General features: G+C 47.8%; 1 long non-coding RNA gene and 1 pseudogene across 1 annotated transcript in view; both read right to left on the reverse strand.

The window, feature by feature from the left end:
• Positions 1-16,614, reverse strand: part of LOC137625699 (uncharacterized) — a 43,832-nt gene extending 27,218 nt beyond the window's left edge. Inside the window, exons 1-2 of the long non-coding RNA XR_011040873.1 lie at positions 16,420-16,614; positions 481-697 (exon numbers count right to left, since the gene is read on the reverse strand). This is a non-coding gene — a long non-coding RNA (uncharacterized lncRNA). The remainder of the gene's footprint in view (positions 1-480; positions 698-16,419) is intronic.
• Positions 10,736-10,854, reverse strand: LOC137625803 (5S ribosomal RNA; annotated as a pseudogene).
• Positions 16,615-21,690: the final 5,076 nt, after the last annotated feature.

Raw genomic sequence — 21,690 nt, forward strand, 5'->3', positions numbered from 1 at the left:
TAAATAGCGTGGTTTGTATTCCAGTTACGGAACAAACAGTACAGTAGTTAACCCCTTGGGTGAAGAAGAATTGTTTGCTAATCTCAGTGTTGTCAGGTGTATGAGGACAGAGGAGAATCTGTGTATGTGTAGGCAGAGGGAAAGTGAACCGTAACTAGAGAGAAGAATCTAATGTACTGTCTGGCCAGTCAAAGGTAACAGATAGAATAGTGTGCCTGAATGTAATCTAAAGAAAGAAAACTCTAACCGAAGACAGGAGAACTCTTAACCCAAGGTAGTGGAAGACCATGGTACAGAGGCTATAGCACTACCCATGACTAGAGAGCAATGGTTTGATTTTGTAGTGCCTTTCTCCTAGAAGAGCTGTTTACCCTAGCTAAAGAGTCTCCTCTACCCTTACCAAGAGGAAAGTAGCCATTGTACATAAGCTGAAAAAAGCAATCACTTTCAGGTATCCTATCCTACACCTTGATTACTCACCCATATCCACATTTTGACAAATGGCACGACAGTATATTCGTACTGTATGTAATAAGAGTTAAGTAATGACGCAGTCAGATAAGACAATGTCGGCAGTCCCCATAGGTCAGGGGGTCACCACAAGGAATCACATTTGTCTTCCCAGCCGTGAGTTGCTGTAGGCGGCATGTTTTCTCTAGTATCGCAGGGTACAAAAACGGACGTCTGCATCAAGAGCCTGAAATAGTCAATATCTGATAATATTTTGGAATAATTACATCACTTTTAGTAATAAATCATTTCTAGTTGCTTTAAATACAGTACAGTATAGTTTACATAATTGACATAAGGTATTTGGTGAAATAGAGGCAGAATTACTTTCAAAATTCTAATATTTACTTATCTTTATTTTCAATATTATAGTATTATTACCATATCATCATTCTTATTATTATTATTATTATTATTAAAGTACATCAGTAAAAGACCCTATTTATGTCTATTTGAATAAATGAATGATTGATAATTATTTGGCATCATAACATCAATGGTCATTAGAAACTTGAGAAAAAACAAAGTGAAAATAAAAAATAAATCCTAAAAGTAATTCGTATTTTCCTAAACGTACAAACCAGAGTAATTTAATAGGACACTGATTCGAGCACAGCTGGAACTTGGTTGTTAAAACTCATAACGAGGTATCGGCAGTAACCAGTAATTAGCTTCCGGTGGTGGAAAACCCTCCGCCACCCTGAAGGTATTCTGGAAGTCGGGTAACGCTAAGTAGGCTGCTTTCATATCTAAGTAGTTTATACCAAACTTGTTCTCTGGTGTCCATAATCCTGACACTTTTACCCCTTTGAAGATGGATAGCCTTTGGCGAGAAGCATCCGAGAACAGGAAGAAGTCTAAAGGATGGTCCTGTAGAAATTTTATGGCCAACTATTCTTTTTAATCCAACAGAAAAGGTCTAACTTTACATCATGTGGAATTCTCAATAGAGCAGATGAAGAGCCAGATGATTGGGACGACTGGCTCTTTAACGCTCACTGCACTGATCGGAGATGCATTTTCCCGAAGAGCACTAACTTTACTGGAGAAGCTAGATGTACAAGAAGTTTCTGTTAAAGGTGAGTACTTGTTGAAGTCATCTATAACATTTACAAAACTTCCAGAAGACCAAAATTACTGTCAGATCTTTGCTCAGACTGCATCTATAACCTCTAAAACCTTTATAGATAACTAAAATTACAGCCAGATCTTTACTCTGGATTCTGTCTGCGGATGAAAATACAGTACTCTGACTTCGACCGAGTCTAGGTCCTTGCCAAGGTACCAATAACGACACTGCTGTTTAAGACTTGAGTCCCCATAATTTAGCCTGATCCCCAGATCTCAGCAAAATTTGAGATCCTCAATGAGGATCAGTCGAGCCTTTGAGTACGCCAGTAACAGTCACTCGTCCAGGTAATGTAAGACTCTGATTCCCATAGCGTGTGCCCAAGATACCAGAGTGAAGATCTATGGAGCTGTTGACAGGCAAAAACACAGCTCTTTGAAATGGTAAAGCTTTCCTTGAAAGGAGAACAGGAAACACTTAATTGACCTCGACTAGACTTGGATCTGGAAGTATACGTTCAGTAGGTCTATGGACAAAAGGAAGTCGTTAAGACGAACTGCCTGGATAACTATGCTTGGAGTTTCCGTCTTGAATAAGGCCTGTAAAAAGAAACTGTTCATGCGGGAAAGATCTATGACGGGTCTCCAACATCCCATCAGTTTCTACATTAGGAAACGATTGCTCAAAAAAACCTAGAGATCCTTCTATGATTTTCCAGATAGCATTCATCTCCGTCCTCTTCATCACATCTTCTCGTAAGAGAAGGTCTCTCTGGGAACTCATCGAAGCCTTGATCAGAGAGGGGATACAGTCCATGAACAGGACGCAATACCCTGAACGGAGCACTTCTAACGCCAAAGGTTCTGCGCTGTCACCCTGCTGCCTTGTCCAATGGTGGTAGCTGGGGGATCTGCCATCCTTAATGGTTACCTCTACATCATAGGTTCCTTATAATCGAGAGATAGCCTCTACATCGAAAGGAAGTTGAGGGAACTGACTGTCTTTTCTATTGTTGAGCCCGGTCTGGTTTAGGGAGTAGATGATGCTGGGAGCCTATTTCATGGGGGATGGTCTAGGCATGGTATGAGAAGCTGATGAACATGATGCAGCTGCTTTTCTTTAAAATCGACGCCTGGTTGGATTTTTCTACTGTTGCAGCCATTATGCAGGTGGAAAAAGTTGGGTGGTCTATAACACTGGCATTCCTTGGTGTTATAGTGTCTGTAGCCATCATTTATCGGGTGAAGTTTGCAGCGACAGCTTCCCTCCTTTTTAGGACATAATCACCACAGAGAAAAGCACACTGGTGAAGCATAAACTCCAGAGCTTTTACCCCAGAACGGACAAGTTCTTCACAATGCTTCCGGACAGCAGGTTCCAAAAGGTTCTCGGATACTGCATATTAAGACACTGCTCCTCATATAGCTGCAGCAGATAAAGAAGGTGTTTGATGGATCAGCCGCTCCTAGGGGATACCCGGTAAAAGGCCAGCCACGTCTGGGTCAATAGGCAAAGGGTTAGGATGTGCTCCCGTAGATACGCAAAACCTATACAGTACAGTACTGATTGGACAGTGCAGGCGGAGATAGTATCATTATCATTATTATTATTATTATCATTACTTGTTACGCTACAACACTAGTTTGAAATGCAGGATGCTATAAGCCCGAAGCCTCCAACAGGGAAAATAACCCAGTGAGGAAGGGAAACAAGGAAATAAACTATATACGCTAGTCTTGGCATCTACTAAACCTCAAGGAGTTTTCTGCATCTAAAATTTGTTTATTCAGAGAAGCTAAAGTGGCCTTAGCTTGCTTCAATAGGGGATTGTCAAATTCATAACAGGCACTTTGAGGTTTGAAGGGCCTGGAGAAATGTATAGGCCAGGACACTGATTGGGTAGGTTCTTGCTTGGGAATGAGCTTAGTGCCTTATTCCTTTCTGGAGATCTGGAATATTCATATTAATACTCTCTGGGGACACTGGTTCATAATTAGATGGCAGAGCAATAATCAATTCTGTAGTTCTCATTTGGTCTGTGTCTATGCTAAGCATAAGATGTCACAGTATCCAGTCGTCCAGATACAAGGAGGCTCTGATGCCTCTTGAGTGCAGTATGCTCACTACATTTAACATAAGCTTCGTGAAAATTAAAGGAGCGGTGCTGAGGCCGAAACATAAGGCCCAAAACTGGAAGACTTACTTCCTGTAAACAAACCTCAGGTAACGTTTGAAACTCGGATGAATGGGGATATGAAAGTAAGCGTCCTGGAGGTCTAAAGAGACCATCCAGTTGCCCTTTCTTACTGCTGCTAGCACAGTCTTTGAAGTCTCCATGGAGAACTTTGTCTTCTGAATGTAGTCGTTGAGGGCACTTACGTCCAGAACTGGTCTCCTTCCCCCCGAGTTCTTGGGAACCACGAATAGGCGGTTGTAGAACCCTGGTGACCGCAAGTCTCGCACCCTCCCTACTGCCTTCTTCTCCAACAAGACACACATTTGGAAATGCATAGCCTGCCTCTTTGACTCCTCTTTGTATCTGGGAGAGAGATTCACCGGATCTAAAACTAACGGAGGTTTCATTATGAAAGGAATCTTGTATCCCTCCTTCAGAACAAGAACGGACCAAGGGTCTGCTCCCGTTCTCTCCCAAGCTCGCCAGAAGTTGTTCAGTCTGGCTCCTACTGCTGTCTGAAGGCGAAAGTAGTCAGACTCTGCTTCGCCCAGGTCTGGATCCTCTCCTTGCTCTCCTCCCGTCGGGTCTGGAGCTACCCCTACTGACGGACTTCCCTCAAAAAGGCTGTGAAAACTGAGGGAATGGAGTTTCTTCTTTTGGTTTGCGGCTAGTAAAGGAAGTCGGTAGGACTTTCCTTGCAGTCTTTGACACTAAATCTTGAGTGGCCTTCAGGGTCAAAGCGGAATCAACCTCTCTCACTAACTCCTGAGGAAACAGAGAGGGAGAAAGAGGTGCATACAGCAACTCAGACTTCTGGAAGGGTGTGACCCCCATGGAAAGAAAAGAACACATTTGTGCTCTTTTCTTAAGAACCCCAGCTAAGAATAGGGCTGCCAACTCATTAGAGCCGTCTCTAATGGCTTTATCCATACATGACATGATGGGGATAAAACTATCAGTGTCAGTATCTTTTAGGGTTAAAACTTTCTTCCCCAAAGCTCCCAGAGTCCAATCCAGAAAGTTGAAAACCTCAAAGGATCTGAAGACGCCTTTGAGAAGATGATCGTGTTCAGAAGTAGACCATAGAATCTTGGTCCTTCTCATGACCGACCGACGAGGAGATTCTACTAGGCTTGAAAAGTCTCCCTGGGCAGAGCAGGAACTCTCAAGCCAAGAACTTCTCCCGTCTCGTACCACACGCTTGACCTGGAGGCTAATCTAGCTGGAGGAAAAGAAAAGGCTGTCTTGCCTTGGTCTTTTTTGGACTGCATCCAGTCTCCCAACATCCTTAAGGCTCTCTTCGATGACCGAGAGAGAACCATCTTAGTGAAAAGTGATTCCTTCGCTGCCTTCCCTAGGGTGAACTCCGAAGGAGGGGAACGTGGAGCAACAGGAAAAAAAGGGTTTGGAAATTTTTCCGTAAATACTTTCATAATCTTCTTAAGATCAACTGAATGATGAAGGGTATTAGGCTCTTCTCCCTCCGAGAATTCTTCTAAAAGCTCAGCCGGGGAAAGGTGACCATCAATGTCTTTCTCCGATAAAACTCTAATTGAATTAGAGACGTCTTGCAGAACTAGAGGAGACTCCTTATGAGCCTGTCTTCTGTCATCCACAGGTGCAGGGTCATCCCGTCCGGCGTCACGTTGATCCAACGCTCAATGCTCACAAAGAAGACGCTCGCGATCATTACGATCGGAACTAAGGAGGCCACGACCTTGACGCTCGGTACGACTGGTGTCCTCATGATGTCCGAGGCTCTTACCTCGGCGTCACGTCCGACTGATTGACGTTCAGCATCTGCTAGACGCTTGGCGTCACGTTCTCCTTGACGCTCGACGTCACGTCTAACTTGTCGCTCGGCGCCACGTTTAGCTGCTTGGCGATCGACGTCACGCTTGGTCGCTTGACGTTCGGCGTCACGCCTGGATGCTTGAAGTTTGGTGTCAAGTGGATCAGGGTCTCGACGTTTCACAGAAACCTTATCACATCCTTCTGCGCCGTGTTTAACTGCTTGACGTTTGGAAAGCTGTCCGTCGTCAAGCGCCTCTTGACTAACCGCCTTACGACGCTTGGCGTCAAGTTGCGAAGTTTCCCGGCGGTCGGGATCTTGGCGAGCCACTCTTTTGTCCGTAGGTTGATACGTTTGCATAAAAGAAGAGAATTGCTGCTGCATATCTTGCAGCATACTCCAATTCGGGTCAACTTGTGGTTTTCCAGGACAAGTTACTTCCACAACAAACTCGCCTTCTTCGTCGCTCATGTAATGCGCCGAGTGTCCAGAAGACGACAACCAGTCTGACGGTGGCGGCGAAGCATGAACTGAAGTGATACCACTCAGGAACTAGATCTGCAACAGGCTGGACTTGACGTTTGTCAGACTCCGACATCCTATCAGGACGTTTAGCAGGAGAACCTTCTACAGAAGAAGGAAAACACTCTGGACTGCTCCAATGGCTACAACCAGGCGCTTGCGGTGACAAGGCGCGACGCTGATCTACTGCATCCATTTTCCTCTCAAGAGATCTGGAAACCTGACGCCAGCCCCGGCTGGGCGCTGCGTCATCCGAAGATGAGGCAAACACTTTAACCTCACCTTTCCCATGGTGAGGGCAAGCGTCCCGTGAAGCGTCAACAGGTACGCTCGAGGGGACGTCTGCTCGAGCGATAACGCCTCTCGTTCCCTTTCGCCGATAGACATTCCTTCTCCCAGGGGTTGGGGAGCTTGGAAGAGGTCTAAGGCTAGGTGAACGACAGGTCCGAGCAGACGGTGCACTTTTCGCACTGACACTTTTTAATTGATCAACATCGGACAGAAGCTGGTTCCTGTCCGCAGCAAGCGATTCCACCCTAACGCCCAGGGCTTGAATAGTGACCATCATGTCCTTTAGCGTAGGCTCAGCGGTAAAAGTAGTGGGATCTGAAACTACCACTACAGGGGAAGGATTAGGTTCAATGATACGGGAAGAGGACAATTCTCTAGACCGAGAAGAACTACGTCTAATTCTGTTTCTCTGAAGTTTACGAGTGTAGCGGTCAAATTCCAGCCACTCACTCTCAGACAACAAAACACATTCGTCACACCGATCCCCCATCTCACATACTTTACCCCTACATTTAACACAAATTGAGTGGGGATCAATAGAGGCTTTAGGAAGCTGGGTCTTACACCCTTTCACACACTTTCTATAAGCGGGAGAAGGGTCAGCCATTATGAATATTTAAAAAGAGAGATCAAAATGAGCAAGGGTCAAAATAATCAAAATCAATAAGGCTTCAAGAGAATCCGAAAGCAAATCCAAACAAGCGAAAGCCAATAACCAAATTAGAAGTACATCACCAAAGATAACTGCAAAAATCCAGGTTAAATAACGAGTGAATATCCAACGATGTCGCCGGCAATGGCAGCAGGGAAGATCTGAGGAATCACGGAATGGTTCCAGGTACCTCGTGAGAGAGGGCGCCGGTGGTACACCTGGCTACTCAATCTGCGATTGCCACGAGTTTTGAATTTCTGCCGGACGTCAGGGACTAAAGCTATTTTTATATAACCACAGGGTAAGTCTGATGTTTAAAAGTTAAAATTACAATTAAAATTTCACTAAAAATAATTGAGACAAACAATCGGAAGAGCAATCTAACACGCAAACGGGACAGGAGCTCTTCCCAATAGTACACTATTGTTGAAAGGTGAACGACCTTGAGAAGAGAAAGACTGTAGTCAATCTCTGAGAGGCCACATTCCCTTCCCTCAGTAATCCACGTTTCCCGTAGGAAAAGGGAAAAGGCGAAGACAATAGTTGAATGAAAAGGGTCCAGATGATGATTCCTCTGCAGCGGCCGAGTTAACGGTTATAAGCCGACGGGAAGACCGATGGACCAAAGAGGGAGAGGTCGTTCCCCATGAAGTGGAACTGTGCTGGCCTTATTCCGGTGCTAATGTATGCATGTGTCGTTGTCGTATGTGTATCACACGCACAGCACAAACACTGAAAATGAAACTTATCACATTTCTATACACATATATATACATAAACATTAAGAATGTTTTCATATATATACATGTATACGAAAAAGTAAGTTAAAAGATGACAAATTCGAAGATAATTTGTATTTTTCCTAACCATACAAACCTTAGCTATTTACAAAAGGTTTACCTTTTAGCGCAGCTGAAATGGCGAGCCATTAGAATTTAACGAGGGTGTATTACCCCCGCGCTAGTTAGCGGGGGGGGGGGGGAGTGGTAGCTAGCTACCCCTCCCCCCCCTCACACACACACAGATAAATGCTCACTTTCACTTAGAGGTAGGACTTGTCTTGGGGGACAGGGCTGGCGGGCAAATATGTGTAAATAGCTAAGGTTTGTATGGTTAGGAAAAATACAAATTATCTTCGAATTTGTCATTTGTTCCGTAACCGAAATACAAACCACGCTATTTACAAAGGGTGACTTACCCCTTAGGTAGGGTAGAAAGTCCCCAGCCATACTGGCTTTGGCTTAACCGGGGACTCAGAATCCGAGTGAGTCGCACTCGAGAAAAGGAGTCCCTGCACCTCACAAGTTCCTTGCTCCGCAAGGAACCATGTGGCCTACGTAAGCTTGTGTGTGAAGGAAGAAGTGTGACCCGTCCTAGGCAGTTGACCTGGAGTTCCAGAAGGAACTCTGGGTTAGGACGTTCCCAATACCACCTCGTCAGGGTATGGGGGACGCGACAGTATTGACTCAATACTCGGAACACAAGGAAGCATGGTTTACCTGCAGAAGTTCGAGGTCAGCTATGCAGAGACCAGGATGCTGCTTCCCCGTAGAGGGGATGATGAAGAAAGAAATAAGAGCCAGACATACTTCTTTCGTTCATGCAGATTAAAACCTGATAACAAAGCCCTCAACCTTCTGCTACCTGTCCAAAAAGGAGCCTGAGGTTAGACCAGCTGTTGTGTAGCCACCACAGAGCGATAGAAAACGTATCGAGACTCCTGTGGGTCACGCCCTGCAGGAAGCGGGCTGCGAAGGTCATTAGGCGCTTCCAGACTCCAGCTTGTAGCACCTGCGTCACAGAGTAGTATTACTCGAAGGCGAGGGACGTTGCGATGTATCCAACATCGTGCTGTAGGGCGACGTGACGGGGGAGGGTCTGGAGACAGGTCGAGATGAATGTCCTTGAGTCCGGGCTGAAGAGGTATACTGGTGACTCTCCCCCGTGTCCTCCTTGTGCTCCCAAATCGGCTGCAACTGAGGACAAACTGCAGCTGTTCCCAAAGCTAACCTCTCGATTCCCTTACTGGCAAGAAAGAGAAGGTCTTGGGACATCAGATACAGAATGGAGACTCGAAATCTTGAATGAATTGGAACGAAGGGCAGGGACCCCCAGATTCTGAGTCTAGCCAACAACTCAGGAGCGAACCTGAATGTTGCCTTCCCCTCTTCCTTAGAAAGGGGGGAGTCGTAAGAGACCAAGAAGATTGCTTACACACTGGCCGTGGCCAGAGTGAGCAGGAGACCCAAGGCGGAATACAATCCGAGGCCTGTCGTAAAGGGTCTTGAGAAGATCTCTTAAAGGACTGAAAGTCCGAGCCATGCTCCAAGTTGGAGGTCTTCCTCCGACTAGGGCAGGGACGATCGTAGCTTCGCATGAGCGAGGATAGATCCAGCGGGCAGGAAAAAGTTATTCCTTTAAGCCTGAAGGTCAGGGAAAGGCTGAGCGACAGGCTTCATTGCCGAGAGCGGAAAGGAGTTTCCTCCCGCCGAAAGGCAATAAGACCGTTATTGCTGGAGAAGAGGCCTCAAGGGAAGAGGTATATCTCCCACGGCACCAACCACCTTAGACTCTTCACTTTGCCTGGAAGACCCCTGTGGATGACTATCGCAGATGACGCGACCTCCGTACTGCGACTGTAGCGGGTTGTCTCTTCTTGAGGAGGAGGCGTAGTGTCTCCAGGCATGAAGCCGAAGCGACACCCCGGTTCGGGAGAGATGTCGCAGTGTGGTTGCTTGAGTAGTCTGCGCCGTGGGAGAAGCTCTCCCGGGAGTTCCGTCAGGGGAAGCAGAGGGTCCAGAAACCGTTCTGCGCATAGTCCCAGTGGAGCTCTCCCATTGAAAGGTTGACAGACAACCTGGTCTTGTTGAGACCCATTGTCCACAGACAAAAAGGAGGGAAGACGCAGGCGTCGAAGTTGTCCCACCATCACCGGAATGCATCTTGCCAGAGTCTCGGGGTCTGAGACTGGGGGGAAGAACAGCGGAAGCTTGAGGTTCCAAGCTGTCGCGATCAGGTCCCCCAGACCAGTACTTGCTGGTTACCCAAGGTCAAAGACCCCCAGGTACACTCTCTCTACGAGGCTCTGCTCGGATAGTCGGAGAGAACATTCCCCTGCCTGGAATGAGAGAGCCGATGGTGGTATTGAGAGAATCTCAATCATCGCGGTATCTCTACTGAAAGATGTGAAGGTGTGAAAATGCGTCCCCTGCTGGTTAGAATACGCCAGAATCATGAAGTCGACGCGCACGGGGCGACTCGGCAGGAGCTGTAGGATCTGTAGAGGGGCCAGACTAAGGCCCCTAAGCCTGCCTGAATGATGGAGAGGTATCCTTCAGGTCTTGACCATAGGCCTGGACCGGAACATGCCCCCCCCTTTCCTTTGACGAGTCCGAGAACATCATCAAGAATGTGGGGAAAGGACGAGAATATCCACTACCATCAAGAGGCTCCATAGGTCAACACCCATTGCAGGTCTAATAGTTCCGCTGGTCCCATAGGGGCCAGGAAGTCCGGTTAAACATTATCTGAAGCCACCGGAACTTGGACCGCCCCACATGGAACTTATCCTGAGGCGACCGTTCGGACTATAGACGGGTCAATGAGGAAAGGAGAACTAGGAAACGTTCCAAGGTAGGGCTGAAAGCTCTGCTTGACTGAGAACAGGTACTGCGACTCTCCTCAGTCTTGCCACAGTCAACTGAAAGGAAGGCTCGGAGGATGTGGTAACAGAATCTGGCGTCCCCAGGTGGTCACCCATCCAAGTACCGACCAGAACCGACGTTGCTTAACCTCGCTGGACGGACGAGAAGCGGGGTTTCCAACGTGGTAAGGCCGTTGACTCTATATCATGGCCAGATACTCCAGATGTTGAGGCAGAGGAAGAGAAGGCTCCAAGCAAAATACCATGAGCCCACACTCATGGTAAGCATCCGGAAGCTTGTCCCGGCGCTGAAGAAGGTCGAACCCGAGCCTACCGGAGTTGACCAGCCCTCCAAACAGCAGAGGAGGCGGAAGCCTGCACCTGAGCGGCCAAGAGAAGGCAGGGAGAGTTCTCTGGGGAAACAAACCTGCTATGCCTCGGCGGGCTAGCCACACTGCATCATAAGCAGGAATACTTGCAGTCTAGGCTGAATTCGACGAGCACCCTGGAAGATGGATGGAATGGAAACTGAAAGTACCCGCCCTTCCGATCCAGGGTTTAAAGAGTCCTGTCGCCTCGTTACCAGTCTGATCGATTCTGCTGGTCTACGCTGGCCGAAGTTTGTTCGAGAAACTTAATCAGGGCTGAGAGGTCGATTACGGACATCCCCTCTCAGATCCTTCCTTACAAGAAAGGATCGACTGAGGAGGCCGGGGGTGAAGCCGACGATGATCCTAAGGAAGACCTTCGCCTAAGGTATGGATCATTCTGCCCAACCGGGCAACTCTTGCTGACACTATGGCATAGAGGTTCAGAGACACTGAATTCGCTGACAGAGACGGCAGGCGCGATATCCTCGGCTGATCACAGAGATTGTGCGGGAATGGGCATCGGGAAGCTGTCATTCGGATGAGTAACCTTAAGCATCCTCCCAGCAAAAAACCTGCAATCCTAGAGTTCGTGAACTCCTTTTAGGACTATGCCCCCCCCGGGGGAGTCTCCCGTGCCATCTGTTCCTGACAGGAGGAAACTGCAATTGGACACCTTGTCCCAGTTGTCGTAGCCGATAACTTAGGCCGACGTGGTTGAAAGAAAAGGGCGCTGGAGCCCTGCAGAGTCTGGAAGAAAGCACCTTGGAGGAGTGAAAACGGAAGTCGATTTCCTCCGCACAGCCGCTGTCTAAGTCTCTGTCCTTGGGCACAAACAAACTCTTCTCAAGGATGGAAGGGTGTCTGAGGTCGGCGACCTCCACAGATGAGACACCCGAAGGAAGCCCTCAGTCAGCGCGTCCAGATGGTACAACATCGAGCTTGTCCGCAAGTTAGATACTTAACGACGAAAGGCCAAGGTGCCTGAGCTCGAGAGGAGGAAAGTACTCATGATCTTCCTGTAGCTTCCTTGAACCAAACCTCGGGCCGTAACTGATGAGTTAAAGGGCCTGGTAAGCTCCCAGAGGAAGGGGTAAGCAGTCACCCCTTGTCCAATGGAGAAATCTCGAACGGAAAGCCCCCCCGCCAAAAATCCTTCCAGGGAATGACGGGGAAGGGCTAACCCAGGTTCAGGAAAGAGGAGTGTTGCTCAGATCTCCCTTAAGTTTCTCCTATTCTTGCAAGTGCCATGCTCTGCGTTTACGGGGTGAGGCCGTGTTCTGGAAATACGCTCCAGAAGAACTCGCCAGGCTGGCCATGCTGCGAAAACCCCATTGGGAATCGTGGTCGCAATCGCCCTGGAGCTCGCGCGACGGTAATTCAAAGATTTGCGCGTGGGCGAACGTGGAAGCGCCCATGCGCGGTAACGTAGGAACGCAAACGAAGGTGAGCGAAGGAGCGCAGAAGGAGGGCGAGCGTGGTAAGAAGGGCGAGAGCTGGTGGTCGGCGAGCGATAATCCATAGACGAGCAATGGATACTGCAAGAAATAAGCCGACGTTTGTGCGAAGAAACACTGTAGGTTCGACCGACGGAACACCGTCGGTTCGCGCGACGGAACACCGTCCATCCGCGCGATGGAAAACCGTTGGTTCGCGCTCGGGCGAACATTGGAGAGCATGGGTGCGGACGCGCATGCGCGTAGACGTGCAGGCACGTGGGTGTGTGGGCGCGCAGGTGAATGATCGCGCGGGCGCACAGGCAAGCGGTCGCGCAGGCGCGCAGGCGCGCAGGCGAACGGTCGCACAGGCGCGCGGGCGTGCAGGCGAGCGGTCGTGAGGGTGGGCAGGTGAATGAGCGCGAGTTCGAGGCGGCGAACGCAAGCGTTAGCGCGATGGCGAGAAAACGCGCTGCCACGTGGGCGAGGAAGACCGCTGGCGATATGGATCAACAGGCGATCGGTGGTGAGCTGGTGAGCGCTAACGCGCAGGTTGGCGATGGCGCGTTGTGTCATGCCGACGCGATGGTCGAGCAGCATGTGCAGGTGAGCGATCGTGCGTTGGCGAGCAGCATGCGAAGGTGAGCGATCGTGAGCAGCATGCGAAGGTGAGCGATCGCGAGCAGCATGCGCAGGGTCGCGCAATGGTGATCAGCATGCCAGGGTCGCGCGATGGCGATCAGCATGCGCAGGTGGGCGGTCGCGCGATGGCGAGCAGCATCCGCAGGTGGGCGATCGCGCGATGGCGAGCAGCATCCGCAGTTGAGGGTCGCGCGATGGCGAGCAGCATCTGCAGGGTAGGCGATCGCGCGATGGTGATCAGCATGCGCAGGGTCGCGCGATGGTGATCAGCATCCGCAGGTGGGCGGTCGCGCGATGGTGATCAGCATGCGCAGGGTCGCGCGATGGTGATCAGCATCCGCAGGTGCGGTCGCGCGATGGCGATCAGCATCCGCAGGTGTGCGGTCGCGCGATGGCGATCAGCATCCGCAGTTGAGGGTCGCGCGATGGCGATCAGCATCCGCAGTTGAGGGTCGCGCGATGGCGATCAGCATCCGCAGTTGAGGGTCGCGCGATGGCGAGCAGCATCCGCAGGTAGGTGATCGCGCGATGGTGAGCAGCATGCGCAGGTGAGCTAGTAGCTGGCGAACCATGTTCCTTCAGAAGTGTTGGAGAACGTTGGTGTGCCGGCTGTAACGCACGCGGGCGATCCGGAGATCGCCGAGAGATAGGTGATCGCTGGCGAGCTGATGATCGCTGGCGAGCTGATGATCGCTGGCGAGCTGATGATCGCTGGCGAGCTGATGATCGCTGACGAGCAGAAGGCTACGCGTGGAAGCCTGCGCATAGAAGAAGAGTCCTTGACCCAAACCTGAACCGAAGTTCTAGATCGCGAGGGCGAACGTGGGCGCGTAACAGGAACCAACAGGAACAGCAGGGATGATCATCATGAAAGCGCTGGCGAACAGGAGAGCGCTGATGAGCAGGAGAGCGCCTGTGCGCTAACACTGAGCAGGAGCAAACACAGCAGAAGGGCGCGCAGGGGAACCCTGACAAGCAAGGGAAGAACCCCCGTGGGAGGCAACCCTTTGCCCCGAAGGGATCGTTGTCCGCCGGGAGACTGATGTTCGTCGGAAGACCGCTGTCCGTCGGGAAGACCGTTGTCCGTCGGGAAGACCGTTGTCCGTCGGGAAGACCGTTGCCCGTCGGAGGACGAGATCAGACTGCTGTCCATCTGCACCAAGGCGGAAGATCAAGAAAAAGGAGTTGTAGGCTGCAAACGGAGATTCAAAAAGGCGCCTCAAGCACCCTTATAGCGAGATGAGAGGCCCTTACGACGAGGCGGACGGTGGGCCTTATGGCGAGGGAGGCCAACAGCAACAGAAGAATCCTCCGAAGAGGAGTCTCTATGAGTGTACTCTCTCGCGAACGAAAGAGAAACACTTCGTAGAAGAGACTGGTCAGCCAGTGACCTAAAAGGAGCAATCCTCCGAAGAGGAGCTCCTGCAGTTGCCCAGCCCCTTGAGCGAAACTGCAGGTGTGATCGCTCAGCACCAAGAGCATAGTCGCACGAAAAAAAGGCAAGAGAAGAACCCTTCAAAAGGGGAAAACTCAAGCCTGGACAGGAAAAACTTCCCTCGGAAGGAAAGTTACCCGCCCAAGGAGGCAAGCCTCCTGAGAGTTCTAAAATGAACTGGAGAGCTGTCAATCGTCACGGGAGTACTTCCAGAAGAAGGAGACACGCCCCTGACGAAAATACAAGGGGGGAGGCAGCAACAGCCGAATCCCCAGGACTCAACAAGACAGCTCACACCGTTGCCATATTACAGAAACGAACTAGATCGGTAACTGTAAAAAAATAAAACAAATAACATTAGTACACATTCATTCCCCCGGGAAGGCTCCGAAGAGGAATCCCGAGGGAAAGGAAACAAGAATTACACAACAGGCACGTGCCCTCACAACCACTTACACTCACGGAAGGAGAGCTGTAACCAAAACAGAATTATAACAATTATAATTATGTAACTATGTAATTATGTAATTTATAAATGAATGAACACTAAAGAAAGAACGAAAACCCCGAAAAGAATCGTTCTACAAGCTGAAAAAACAAAAAAAACAACTACAATTAGATTCAAAAACTAATTGAGACAAACGTACGGCGTAGAAACCCCCCCACACGGATAGGAAGCTACAAGGGCGTAGTAACACATAGTAAAAGGGTGAACGACCTCAAGAGAGAGAGAGCGAGACAGACATAAGTCAAACTCGATCGCCACCCATAAAAATACGCCGTGGTGACCTAACTGCCGAGGACTCCACGTAGATATCGTACACTACACACAAAACTCTGAAAAGGAAACTTACTGATTTCTATACTCAAATATATATACAAACATGAAAACATGTTTACATATATATTGAGTAAAAGAAAAGTAAGCGATTAAGTAAAGACAAAACAAACAATGGCTGCCAAGAGAGGACCAAGACAGAGACGTCTGTCACAGTCCGAGCCAAAAGTGAAAGTGAGCATTCATCTGTGTGTGAGGGGGGGAGGGGTAGCTAGCTACCACTCCCCTACCACCCCGCTAACTAGCGCGGGGGTAATACACCCTCATTAAATTCTAATGGCTCGCCATTTCAGCTGCGCTAAAAGGTAAACCCTTTGTAAATAGCGTGGTTTGTATTTCGGTTACGGAACAAACAAAAATTAATGGCAGTCCAGAATAGGTGAGGTGGGAGAGCGGAAACAACCGCTCTCCATCCAAGCCAAAAGTAAAGTGAGGTAAATCACAGGTGCGTGAATGGGAGTGGTATCAAGCTACCCCCCCCCCTCTAACTAGCGGTGTGGGTAGTTAACCCTCACTAAATTTTAATGGCTCGTCATTTCAGCTCCGCCGAAAGTATAATCCCTAATAAATAGCGTGGTTTGTATTCCAGTTACGGAACAAATAGTACAGTAGTTAACCCCTTGGGTGAAGAAGAATTGTTTGCTAATCTCAGTGTTGTCAGGTGTATGAGGACAGAGGAGAATCTGTGTATGTGTAGGCAGAGGGAAAGTGAACCGTAACTAGAGAGAAGGATCTAATGTACTGTCTGGCCAGTCAAAGGTAATAGATAGAATAATATGCCTGAATGTACTCTCAAGCAAGAGAACTCTAATCGAAGACAGGAGAACTCTTAACCCAAGGTAGTGGAAGACCATGGTACAGAGGGTATAGCACTACCCAAGACTAGAGAGCAATGTTTTGATTTTAGAGTGCCTTTCTCCTAGAAGAGCTGTTTACCATAGCTAAAGAGTCTCCTCTACCCTTACCAAGAGGAAAGTAGCCATTGTACATAAGCTGAAAAAAGCAATCACTTTCAGGTATCCTATCCTACACCTTGATTACTCACCCATATCCACAATTTTACAAACAGCACGACAGTATATTCGTACTGTATGTAATAAGAGTTAAGTAATGACGCAGTCAGATAAGACAATGTCGGCAGTCCCCAGAGGGCAGGGGGGCATCACAAGGAATCACATTTGTCTTCCCAGCCGTGAGACGCTGTAGGTGGCATGTCTCCTCTTGTATCGCAGGGTACAAAAATGGACGTCTGCATCAAGAGCCTGAAATAGTCAATATCTGATATTTTGGAATAATTACATCACTTTTAGTAATAAATCATTTCTAGTTGCTTTAAATACAGTACTGTATAGTTTACATAATTGTCATAAGGTATTTGGTGAAATAGTGACAGAATTACTTTCAAAATTCTAATATTTACTTATCTTTATTTTCAATATTATAGTATTATTACCATATCATCATTCTTATTATTATTATTATTATTATTATTATTATTATTATTATTATTAATACTATTATTATTATTATTATTAAAGTACTTCAGTAAAAGACCCTATTCATGTCCATTTGAATAAATGAATGATTGATAATTATTTGCCATCAAAACATCAATGATCATTAGAAACTTGAGAAAAAACAAAGTGAAAATAAAAAATAAATCCTAAAAGTAATTCGTATTTTCCTAAACGTACAAACCAGAGTCATTTAATAGGTCACTGATTCGAGCACAGCTGGAACTTGACTGTTAAAATTCATAACGAGGTATCGGCAGTAGCCAGTAATTAGCGGCCGGTGGTGGAAAACCCTCCACCACCCTGAAGGTATTCTGGAAGTCGGGTAACGCTAAGTACGCTGCTTTCATATTAAGTAGTTTATACCAAACTTGTTCTCTGGTGTCCATAATCCTGACACTTTTACCCCTTTGAAGATGGATAGCCTTTGGCGAGAAGCATCCGAGAACAGGAAGAAGTCTACAGGATGGGCCTGTAGAAATTTTATGGCCAACTATTCTTTTTAATCCAACAGGAAAGGTCTAACTTTACATCATGTGGAATTCTCAATAGAGCAGATGAAGAGCCAGATGATTGGGACAGCTGGCTCTTTAACGCCCACTGCACTGATCGCAGATGCATTTTCCCCGAAGAGCACTAACTTTACTGGAGAAGCTAGATGTACAAAAAGTTTCTGTTAAAGGTGAGTACTTGTTGAAGTCGTCTATAACATTTACAAAACTTCCAGAAGACCAAAATTACTGCCAGATCTTTGCTCAGACTGCATCTATAACCTCTAAAACCTTTATAGATAACTAAAATTACAGCCAGATCTTTACTCTGGATTCTGTCTGCGGATGAAAATACAGTACTCTGGCTTCGACCGAGTCTAGGTCCTTGCCAAGGTACTAATAACGACACTGCTGTTTAAGACTTGAGTCCCCATAATTTAGCCTGATCCCCAGATCTCAGCAAAATTTGAGATCCTCAATGAGGATCAGTCGAGCCTTTGAGTACGCCAGTAACAGTCACTCGTCCAGGTAATGTAAGACTCTGATTCCCATGGCGTGTGCCCAAAAGACCAAAGTGAAGACCTATGGAGCTGTTGACAGGCCAAAACACAGCTCTTTGAAATGGTAAAGCTTTCCTTGAAAGGAGAACAGGAAACACTTAATTGACCCCAAGTAGACTTGGATCTGGAAGTATACGTTCAGTAAGTCTATGGACAAAAGGAAGTCGTTAAGACGAACTGCCTGGATAACTGTGCTTGGAGTTTCCATTTTGAATAAGGTCTGTAAAAAGAAACTGTTCAAGCGGGAAAGATCTATGACGGGTCTCCTACATCCCATCAGTTTCTCCATTAGGAAACGGTTGCTCAAAAAAACCTAGAGATCCTTCTATGATTTTCTTGATAGCATTCGTCTCCGTCCTCTTTATCACAGGAACTCATCGAAGCCTTGATCAGAGAGGGGATACAGTCCATGAACGGGACGCAATACCCTGAACGAAGCACTTCTAACGCCAAAGGTTCTGCCCCGTCAGCCTGCTGCCTTGTCCAATGGTGGTAGCTGGGGGACCTGCCATCCCTAATGGTTACCTCTACATCCTAGGCTCCTCATAATCGAGAGATAGCCTCTGCATCGAAAGGAAGTTGAGGGAACTGACTGTCTTTTCTATTGTTGAGCCCGGTCTGGTTTAGGAAGCAGACGATGCTGGGGAGCCCATTTCATGGGGGATGTTCTAAGCATGGTATGAGGAGCTGATAAACATGATGCAGCTGCTCTTCTTTAAAAACGACGCCCGGCTAGATTTTTCTACTGTTGCAGCCATTATGCAGGTGGAAAAAGTTGGGTGGTCTACAACACTGGTATTTCTTGGTGTCTGTAGCCATCATTTATCGGGTGAAGTTTGCCGCGACAGCTTCCCTCCTTTTTAGGACATAATCACCACAGAGAAAAGCACACTGGTGAAGCATAAACTCCAGAGCTTTTACCCCCGAGCGGACAAGTCCTTCACAATGCTTCCGGACATCAGGTTTTGAAAGGTTCTTGGATACTGCATATTAAGACACTGCTCCTCATATAGCTGCAGCAGATAAAGAAGCTGTTTGATGGATCAGCCGCTCCTAGGGGATACCCGGTAAAAGGCCAGCCACGTCTGGGTCAATAGGCAAAGGGTTAGGATGTGCTCCCGTAGATACGCAAAACCTATACAGTACAGTACTGATGGGACAGTGCAGGCGGAGATAGTATCATTATCATTATTATTATTATTATCATTACTTGTTACGCTAAAGCACTAGTTTGAAATGCAGGATGCTATAAGCCCGATGCCTCCAACAGGGAAAATAACCCAGTGAGGAAGGGAAACAAGGAAATAAACTATATACGCTAGTCTTGACATCTACTAGACCTCAAGGAGTTTTCTGCATCTAAAATTTGTTTATTCAGAGAAGCTAAAGTGGCCTTAGCTTGCTTCAATAGGGGATTGTCAAATTCATAACAGGCACTTTGAGGTTTGAAGGGCCTGGAGAAATGTATAGGCCAGGATACTGATTGGGTAGGTTCTTGCTTGGGAATGAGCTTAGTGCTCTTATTCCTTTCTGGAGACCTGGAATATTCATATTAATACTCTCTGGGGACACTGGTTCATAATTAGATGGCAGAGCAATAATCAATTCTGTAGTTCTCATTTGGTCTGTGTCTATGCTAAGCATAAGATGTCACAGTATCCAGTCGTCCAGATACAAGGAGGCTCTGACGCCTCTTGAGTACAGTATGCTCACTACATTTAACATAAGCTTCGTGAAAATTAAAGGAGCGGTGCTGAGGCCAAAACATAAGGCCCAAAACTGGAAGACTTACTTCCTGTAAACAAACCTCAGGTAACGCTTGAAACTCGGATGAATGGGGATATGAAAGTAAGCGTCCTGGAGGTCTAAAGAGACCATCCAGTTGCCCTTTCTTACAGCAGCTAGCACAGTCTTTGAAGTCTCCATGGAGAACTTTGTCTTCTGAATGTAGTCGTTGAGGGCACTTACGTCCAGAACTGGTCTCCATCCCCTCGAGTTTTTGGGAACCAGGAATAGGCGGTTGTAGAACCCTGGTGACCACAAGTCTCGCACCCTCCCTACTGTCTTCTTCTCCAACAAGAGACATTTGGAAATGCATAGCCTACCTCTTTGACTCCTCTTTGTATCTGGGAGAGAGATTCACCGGATCTAAAACTAACGCAGGTTTCATTATGAAAGGAATCTTGTATCCCTCTTTCAGAACAAGAACGGACCAAGGGTCTGCTCCCGTTCTCTCCCAAGCTTGCCAGAAGTTGTTCAGTCTGGCTCCTACTGCTGTCTGAAGGCAAAAGCAGTCAGACTCTGCTTCACCCAGGTCTGGATCCTCTCCTTCTGGCTCTCCTCCCGTCGGGTCTGGAGCTACCCCTACTGACGGACTTCCCTCGAAAAGGCTGTGAAAACTGAGGAAATGGAGTTTCTTCTCTCGGTTTGCGGCTGGTAAAGGAAGTCGGTAGGACCTTCCTTGCAGTCTTTGAGACTAAATCTTGAGTGGCCTTCTGGGTCAAAGCAGAAGCAACCTCTCTCACTAACTCCTGAGGAAACAGAGAGGGAGAAAGAGGTGCATACAGCAACTCAGACTTCTGGAAGGGTGTGACCACCATGGAAAAGAAAGAACACATTTGTGCTCTTTTCTTAAGAACCCCAGCTGAGAATAGGGCTGCTAACTCATTAGCCATCTCTAACAGCTTTATCCATACATAACATGATGTGGATAAAACTATCAGTGTCAGTATCTTTTAGGGTTGAAACTTTCTTCCCCAAGGCTCCCAGAGTCCAATCCAGAAAGTTGAAAACCTCGAAGGCTCTGGACGCCTTTGAGAAGATGATCAAGTTCAGAAGTAGACCATAGAATCTTGGTCCTTCTCATGGCCAACCGACGAGGAGAGTCTACTAGGCTTGAAAAGTCTCCCTGGGCAGAGGCAGGAACTCCCAAGCCGAGAACTTCTCCCATCTTGTACCACACGCTTGACCTGGAGGCTAATCTAGCTGGAGGAAAAGAGAAGGCTGTCTTGCCTTGGTCTTTTTTGGACTGCATCCAGTCTCCCAACATCCTTAAAGCTCTCTTCGATGACCGAGAGAGAACCATCTTAGTGAAAAGTGATTCCTTCGCTGCCTTCCCTAAGGTAAACTCCGAGGGAGGGGAACGTGGAGCAACAGGAACAAAATGGTCTGGAAATTCTTCCGTAAATACTTTCATAATCCTCTTAAGATCAACTGCATGATGAAGCATCTGAGGCTCTTCTCCCTCCGAGAATTCTTCTAAAAGCTCAGCCGGGGAAAGGTGATCATCAATCTCTTCCTCCGATAAAACTCTAATTGAAGTAGAGACGTCTTGCAGAACTAGAGGAGACTCCTTACGGGCTTGACTTCTGTCATCCACAGGTGCAGGGTCATCCCGTCCGGCGTCACGTAGATCCAACGCTCGACGCTCGCGATCATTACGATTGGAACTAAGGCGCCCACGATCTTGACGCTTGGTATGACTGGTGTCCTCATGACGTCCGAGGCTCTTACGCTCGGCGTCACGTCCGAGTGATTGAAGTTCAGCATCAGCTAGACGCTCAACGTCACGTCTAACTTGACGCTCGGCGCTACGTTTAGCTGCTTGGCGATCGACGTCACGCTTGGTCGCTTGACGCTTGGCGTCACGCCTGGACGCTTGACGTTTGGTGTCAAGTGGATCAGGGTCTCGACGTTTCACAGAAACTTTATCACGTCGTTTAGCGCCGTGTTTAATTGCTTGACGCTTGGA

The sequence above is a fragment of the Palaemon carinicauda genome, chromosome 32 (assembly GCF_036898095.1).
Source record: "Palaemon carinicauda isolate YSFRI2023 chromosome 32, ASM3689809v2, whole genome shotgun sequence".
In the NCBI taxonomy this organism is placed as follows: Eukaryota; Metazoa; Arthropoda; class Malacostraca; order Decapoda; family Palaemonidae; genus Palaemon; species Palaemon carinicauda.